The 8,368-nt window shown below is 48.3% G+C and overlaps 1 long non-coding RNA gene across 1 annotated transcript; it reads right to left on the bottom strand.

Annotated features, from left to right (window-relative positions):
• Positions 1-1,960: 1,960 nt before the first annotated feature.
• On the bottom strand, positions 1,961-6,332 carry LOC103002414 (uncharacterized). The gene is made up of 3 exons (XR_449792.2): positions 6,128-6,332; positions 3,091-3,243; positions 1,961-2,126 (listed from the first exon to the last, which is right to left on the bottom strand). It is a non-coding gene; the product is annotated as an uncharacterized LOC103002414 (long non-coding RNA).
• Between the last annotated feature and the right edge of the window lie 2,036 nt (positions 6,333-8,368).

Below are 8,368 nucleotides of genomic sequence, written 5' to 3' on the forward strand. Positions count from 1 at the left end.
TTGTTGAATAAGTTATCTTATTAGACACACATTTAAATGAGATTGTGTGAAACATGTGTGTGTTCTCAGGCCTCGTCCCAGGCACCCAAAAGATGGGAAAGAACCATCTAAAAGGTTGGATTTACTTCCTCTTCTCTGAGTATCAGGTGTTCCCACACCCAACCATCCTGGGAGAAGGAACTGGTGCTGGAAAATCCAACCAGGCAGAAATTAAAATCTGGGTTGGTTCTTTCCCAGCCATCAGAAATGCAGAAACACTCAACATTCACTAAAGTTTCTGATGGCGAGAGTTGGGGTTTCATTAGAAAGTGGTAGGAAAATTAAAATGCTGAAAATCAGAATCTCAAAAAAAATTAATTTATTGAAACCTGACCAGTGGCAAAGGCGCCAGCACAGTACGCCCAGGAGTGTCTTGAGAAGTGTGCCAGAGAGCTCCGTTTTAGACCTGAGAGGCAGCTCCCCAGCTCTTTCCCCTCTGCATCTAGCCAGCCGGCCCAGCCTCCCTATTTGAGACAAGTTGTCAAGTGGCGAAACAAGTCATCTCCCCTCCAAACCACCTCTAGGAAAGCTCCCAGCGTGCCCTGCAGCCTTGCCATAGAAAGCACCAGAGGAGGAGAATAAATCTCTACATATTTGGCCTGCGGGTTCTGCACAATTTAACAATTAACAAGGTTGTGGAAACAGGCAAGTGCCGTTACCATGTTAGCATCATTGCCATCGAAACCGATGATGGAATTAGGAGCAGCCAAAGAGAGGAGCTTGCCCCGTGCTGAGTGTCTGGGAGAGGAAGTCAAGGGAAGCTGCATGTCCCAAACTTCCCCTGAGTGGGTTCCACCGGGCGGGGTCCACACTGGACAGTTTCAGTGGGCACTGGGCAGATGGCGATCAAGTGGCCAAGTGCAGTACTGGGGTTCACACATAGAGAAGGCCAAGCTGAATTCCTAACAAATTGCAATGACAACATATTGAAAGTCAAATATATGACCAGACGCTTCACAGAGATTCAATTCTTTTTTTTTTTTTTTTTTACAGCAAATAAGGGTGGAACTCTGATCTGATTGGAATCCATGCTCAAGACCAGTCAAGGCCAGGGGGCTTCTCGTCTGCCCCTAACAGCTTCCAAGCCAGCTCCCCTCTGCTGTAGACCCCCAGTCCCCACTCCCTCACCTGACTCACTTGGCATCACTTCCTCTAGACACTGTCTCTGTTGCCTTATCCTGCCCCAGACTGTTTAGAAGTCACTGGTGGCATTCTCAGAGCTCTAGCAGGTACAACCCTGGCCCCCTTTAGCCCTTTCCACGCAGCCCCAGAAGGCCACGGTGCTTCATCTCTCAGCCCAGATACAAGCACCCAGTAGGGCTCATAATAACTGAATCAATAATGGTCTACACCAGAGCATCCCAAACTTTAAAGTGCATAGAATCACCAGGGGACCTTGTTCACAGCAGATTCCCAATCAGCTGTTCTGGGAATCTGCATTTCCAATGCAGAGAGGTAGGGCCCTACCCCAGCTCTTATCTAAGAAATGAGTCGGTCAGGCTGCCTGAAACATTGCTACTCTCTTAATGTTTTCAGAGCAGATAAGAAGTCAGTCCAAACTAGCACTTAAAATCATTTTACTAGATGCTCTACATGCCTGGTAAATTTCACTCGCCATGAGAGGCTGCTGTGAAAGCCATTCCTAACACACAGGCTGGGTGGTGGTGGCGTGGGTCTGGGCTGGGGGGAGAGTGGGATCACACTGAACATGGGGCCAGCACAGCCCTGCTGGGACACAACTGGGCCTGGAGGCCTGCTTGCATGGGTTTGTCTCCTGACCCTGCCACTGACAGCCGGTTGGACCCCAGGCAGGTTACTCAACCTTCCTGTGCCTCAGTTGCCCCATCTTTAACATGAGATAATTGTAATACTTAGTGTGGTGAGGACTGACCAAGAAAACACATATTCTGGATGAGTCCTAAGTGCTGGATCAGTATCAGCTGTTCTTACACACAAATTGGGGCACGTCTTAGGCCGGCCTCAACCCAGAAGAATTTCAGGGCGGTGTTCAAACCCAAACTGGAGACACTGGAGGCCGAGGGAGCTCCCACCAGCTGTTAGCATTGAAGTGGCATAGAGTCGTCTGCCTGTAATAAAGCATATATATATAGATATATATATAGATATATGAAAATGAGCAAAAAAGGCAGTAACATATACTAAAATATGCTAACTCATCTCAGGTGTCAGTATACTGTCAGCTTTTCCTTATATTTTTGTTTTTAGTGTGTGCAGAAGAGCATGTCCTAGGAATCATTAACTTACTGAGCTCACTGGGCAGGGTGTGGGTCTCAGTCCACAATTGTTTTATTGTCTGGGGGCATGTCTCATGCTTCTGTTACATGTTTTTGTTGCTAAGCAAGCCTGCTTGGTTTTGTGGTTAAGCAAACCTGCTTTCTTGAGTGGTCATTAACTTACAGGGGTCTCCCATACTTTTTTCTTTACTTACAATCCCCTAGAGGGATTCACTATTTAATCACCTATTTTGTCTCTTTACTCTGTCCTTGTAACATATATATTATATATATATATATATATATATGTATATATATTACATATATATATGTAAAACATGTTTTAAACCAGAGCCTTGTTCACATGTTGATACATAGAGACGTAACTTCAAACCATAAATGTCCCCCTACAGGCCAGTTGCCAGTGGAGTTCAGCAGTGCCTGACTCACTGGACGGGTCACCTGGCCTGGCCTGGCCTGGCTGTCTGTGTAGCCCCCAGAACCTCGGTCTCCCCAGGGACCGTCACTTTTCATGTAGCTCCATCTCTCCCCATGGGGGCTGCTTCCTGACTTTAGCGAAATGGCAGAATTATGAAGCTGAGCATTGTCAGATGGAAGAAGCTTCTCTCCAGCCTCACACCAGGTAGACAATGACAGGTCACCACAGACCAGAATGAATGAGTCCTTCGCAAAGAGGTGCAATTGTGGCACTTGAGTTGACATGACTGAGTCAATCCCAGCTAATAAGGAGCATCTTGTGTGGCCCTAGAAAATTTCCTTTCCCGCACACTCCAGGGAGAGAGGCCCTGGTACTTACGGCTCATGCACATCACTCTTGCCCTGGTTCTCAGCTCAGGGTCTTCTCACAGGCTGCTGCCTTGGTCTGAATCACTGTTCGTTCCTTTACGTAGCTCGTTCAATCTCATCCTTCAGGTCTCACTTAAATAGCCTCTTCCCAGACAGGTTTGACCTGATGTCAAAATTGAAAAGTATAATAGCCCTCAGCATCATTCTCTCTCAGAACACACCCTGTTTGTTCCCTGCACAGCACTTGCCACAATTTCTAACTGCATTTTTTTTTCTATTTGTTTTTTGTCCATTTCCCCTGCTAGACAGTAATTGCCATGATGGCAGGGCTGTGTCCTTTTGACTCTCTACTCCATCCTAGCACCAGCCCACGGTCACCGTGGCTAGCATGGATTGTATTGATTATGCCCTCTGTGCTCATACTTCTCTAAGGAATTTTTCATGCTTTATTTCCTCCTTTCCTCACAACCCCTCTATGAGGTGACTATTATTAGACCCATTTTACAGATGAGGAAACTGAAAAACAGAGACATTCAGTAACTTATTCAAGATCACATAGGAAGTAGTGGATCCGTGAGCCTTTCCGTCTGGCTGGCATCAGAGCTGGCTCTCTCGCACAGGAAACCATGTCACCTGTCATGTCATAGATGCTGAAAAGGAATCTTCTGAATGGACGGATGATTAGAATCACTCCGTCCAATACAATCCAATCTGAACCCACCCAACTCAATTAATTCATTCACTCAATGTTCACTGGGTACTTTGCTGTGCTGTGATGTGCTGTGGGGACCTTACCCTCAGGCAAGTTAATGGTGGTCACGGCAAAATAAGCCAGTGTGTGAATAACCAGCCAGCTTCCTAGGGTTCTCTCCCACCTGCCTGATTAACTCATCGGGTGTCCTGGGGGCCCTTGAATCCCCTGGGTGAGTCTGAGATGCACACAGCATTCCCTCGTCTTGTCTTCACCTCTCCATCCTTTATTTAGAGATACAGACAACAAGGCCCAGAGAAGCTAGGAAACTTGCCCAAGAGCACACAGCTAAGAGGGAGTAGAAAGAGGATTTGAATGCTTCCAGACTGGCTCTGGAACTCCCATGACAGTATCACAGTTAAAAAACAAACAAACAAACAAACAAAGATACAAAAGATTCATTCAGCCTGAGTTTTCTCACATGCAGTTGAAGACAGAGTCAGCTGCAGGCGGGCAATGGCTTGTATGCGGTAGCACAGCCTGGGAGGGGCTGAGCCAGGCCCTTCAGGCCAGCACAGTAACCGACAAGTCTCTATTTATGTGCACCTGCAATGGGCAAGATCCTGCTTCTAGTGGAGCAAAATGTCAGGAATAAGAAGAAGAAGAAAAAAGTCCAATAGACTTATGCAGGCAAGAGAAATGAGTTCAAGTTCAGCACCCTTTTCTGGAAATTCTTTCCAGTGGACTTCAGCCCTGAAGCCATTTATGGGAAGTACCAGGTACAAAGTGGTAGTTTCCAAACTTCAGCCATTCACATTGCTGCCTTTAGGAGCCTTGCCACACCCACGGACCACCTATATTGTTAATTGCTTAAATGAACTCACTTTAAGAAACTTAAATAACATTATTTTTTAATACATGAAAAATAGTTATTTTAAAACAGTCATTAAAAAACTCTAAGTGGAAAATGAGCAGTATTAGGTGGTATCATTAAAAGTAAACACAATGAAAACACAACAGTGTTATTAAATACACACTAGATATTGTTACCTAGTCTCAAGCAGAGGCCTGCTCTGTGTTTGTTACAAAGAGAGAGAAATACTGTTACAGAGGTGCCTAAGGTACCAAACTAAGCCTTTCTCCCCACTGTCATCAGGCGTAAAATAAAGTTGAAAGGCAATAATTTTCTCTCTAGATAAATCAATACAACTTAATGCCATTTGATGCCACAGGCCACCTGAAACCACTTTGGGCACCATCAGTAGAACATGTCACAGCCTGGAAGACACTGAGGTTGGAGAGGAAAGTGCAGGGCAAGACCTTTCTCTGCTACCCGCTAGTTTTGTGACTTTAGATTGGTCACTTCTTTTGTCTGGGCCTCAGTTTTCCCACCTGTAAAATGCAAGGTTCGATTAGAATGTAGTTACTAGGCAATCTCTCTGGCCCTTCCGAGCCTCAGATTTTCTAACTCAATTCAGGGCGAGTGATATTACTTACAGCAAAGTTCAGCACACGGTAATCGAGGCTGTGCCCTAGAAGAGCAGTTCAAAAGGCCCATCGTTTCCACACAGGGCTCATTTCTGGGCTGAAATCAAGTTTCACAACTTTCTGGAAAGGCTTTGGCGAGGGCCATTCAGACCTGTGAAGAAGAGCTGGGGGCCGGGTAGGAGGAGGACTCAGCAAATAAAAGCCCATTCGATTCTAGAAAACCAGCCTTAGTGGGCAGCTGGAGTGGCTCACTTTGTTTAGTATATTTTGTAAGTGGTAGGATTATCTGCAATGATAAAATTCATACCTCCCAGCCTTCAAATAAAGATGTCCCCGGGAGGGTATTGATGGCATTATTGTTGTTGGAAAGAGAAAGCGAGAGCGGCCAGTGATCCATTGTGTGTGGAATAAAAGGGCTGGGAAACAGATCTATTTTCGTATTAGCTAACCGCAGACCACTGCGCCCCCAGGTCGATGCATTCTTGGGCCACAACGGCTCCCCTCCAGGAAGCCGGAACGTGCCTCCAGCAAACGAGCGCAGGCCTGGACACCCTCGGGGCAAGGGTCTGATTTAGGGGCACAAAAGAAAGGCAGGCCCAGTGTGCTCCTGCAGCCGGCTCACGCCCCACGGCCATTCTCCACACACCTGGGCCCATGGGCCACTGTCCTCCCGCTCATGGCTTCTCCAGCTGCAGCGGCAGACGGCCCCCCACTACTCTTCTCTGCTCATGGGATTGTCTCTGGTCATTCCTGGGGACACAGTGAACTAAAGTCAACACCTGGATGTTGTCCTGCCCAAGGACAAGGATGGATCGGGAGCAACAAAGCCAACAACTTCATACCCTGGGACTAAGCATTAATTACTTACATTTTCTCGATTCTGCTTGAAATCCACAGGGTTCCTCCAGGAAGCGCCAGAACCAGAATCTGAGCCCCAGTTGACTGTCCCCAGTCTGGGCTCTCAACCACTGTGCAAGCCTCTGACCATGGAAGCAGCCACGGTGGGTGCCAAGAGCTTGCCTCTGGAAGGCCGGCAACCTTGGATTTGAGTCAGAGTTCTGCCACGTAGCCTATCCCCAAGCCTCAGTCTTCTCATCTGTAAAATAGGGATAGTGACATTAAGTACCTCACAGAGTGCAAAGAATAAACGAGGTAAAACCTGTTCTGCCCTCAGCACAGCACATGGCATACCGGATGTGCTCAGTAGACCCTATGGATTATTATTGCTATGGATGATAACAGTGGCTGCTTCGCCATCCTCTTTGCTGAACCCGGCCCTTGGCTGTTCCTGCAGGTGCCACCATGGAAATCCCACACTCTCCTCCAGCCTCACCTTGAGCGTTCTAGGAGGTCAGCACTGGGAATGACGGCAGAGTCCCTCTGGTCAGTGTGTGGACAAGGCTGGAAAAGGGCAGAGTCTTACCCAACCTCACAGAGTGAATGGGCAGAACCAGGAATCTCAGGGGACTGACATCAGCTCGGGGCTGGGCTCACCACGCCCACCCAGCTCTTCCTGCTGACCTGGGTTCCCACCTCACTCCGAGGCCCTGGGGGGTTCACATTCTTCTCTAAAACTGGCTCCCTGGAAGGATGGGGCCAGGCCGGGGAAAGGGTAGCCTGGCCTGTAACTCAGCCAAGTCAGCTGGCAGCTGCTCCCGGCACTTAAGCCATTAAATCTGCCACATCTGCTCTCCGCACCAACAGCCCTTTCCTTCAGAGGCTTGGCTGCTCTTGCATTAACTCTTGAATTTCAGCCCCATGCTTCCTACCCAATCGCCCCTCCCCAATCGCCCCTCCCCCGCCTTGTGCTCTGTCCTCCCGCAACCCATGAGCCACCCCTCCCCCCTAGTCCTGGCTACACCCAAACCAGAGACTTAGGCCAGGTGTAAACATCACTAAAGATCATTGAAAGGTTCATCACCTGCCTGGGCAACTGGGTGAGGCAGGGCCTACCCCTGGCTGAGGAAATGAATGCTTCCCCAACCCTTTCCCTTCCTTTAGAACAGCAGTCCTCAACCCTGGGGAGATCTTAACAAGTCCAATGGGCAGACCCCACCCCAAAAAATCAGAAGCCCTAAGTTCAGGGCCAGCCAGGCTTAGCAAATCTTTCCTGGTTATTCTAACACCCAGCCATGGCTGAGAACCACAGGTGAAAGCTTGGTTTGGAGGGAAGAAAGTGAACGTTCTCGGTGAGACTTTGTCAGTCACACCCGAGGCTGCAGAGGCCTCCCAGCCGCCAGCCTCTTTGACGGCACAGCGATCCTGTGCCCAGGCTCTGGAGTCAGACCGCATGGGCTCAAGTCCTGTTTTGATCACTGACTAGACAGACATGTGACCTCTAGGTGAGGATTCAGCCGTTTCCTCAACTGTACCATGGAGCAGAATGGCATTAACATCACAGTGTTACTGAAGGAATGAGGGGGTGATAACGTAAGAAGCAGCCAGAGCATCACTAGTCACACAGCAGGGCCCAGACGAAGGTGGTCCTCCCATCTCAGGGTACCTCCCCTGCACCAGGCCCGTGGCTTTTCCCCAGCACGTCATTGGAATCAAACGATATGACGACATCTGAAGGAGCTGACCACGCTTCTTTCTGCCTCTGCTTCCTGTCTCCATGGGCACGTGATGTGTCTCTCGGTGAGCTCACTGGATACATGAAAGAGACAAATGCCAAGAATGGTTCTGAGTGTTGCGGGGAAAACAAGAAGAGCTTCCATCTGTCAGTACTTGTTGGAGCAACACCTCAGTGATGCCACTTATCATGTATTGGGTTTTTTTTAATGCTCTAGATTAAAAAAAATGCAATTAAAAATAAAAAATAAAGAAAAATTAAACATATGCTATGATGTGACTTGTGTACAAGCCATCATTTTTAAACTCTCTCATTATAAACACAGTGATGAACGGTGTGTCCCCCTGCTGCGAGGAGACTGCCTGAGGGACAGGGTGTTCATTTTTTGAGCACCACCGCCCCCCAGGAGCCGGCACTCAGTACCCTCAGTGGGAGGAATTTTGAGTCAGGCCTGCGAGGGCATCTTTTTTCCTGCTGAAATTCCTCTCTGGCCCTTCACAGAGGCATCAGAAGAGAACCCGGACAAGCTTACCTCAG

The sequence above is a fragment of the Balaenoptera acutorostrata genome, chromosome 19 (assembly GCF_949987535.1).
Source record: "Balaenoptera acutorostrata chromosome 19, mBalAcu1.1, whole genome shotgun sequence".
In the NCBI taxonomy this organism is placed as follows: domain Eukaryota; kingdom Metazoa; phylum Chordata; class Mammalia; order Artiodactyla; family Balaenopteridae; genus Balaenoptera; species Balaenoptera acutorostrata.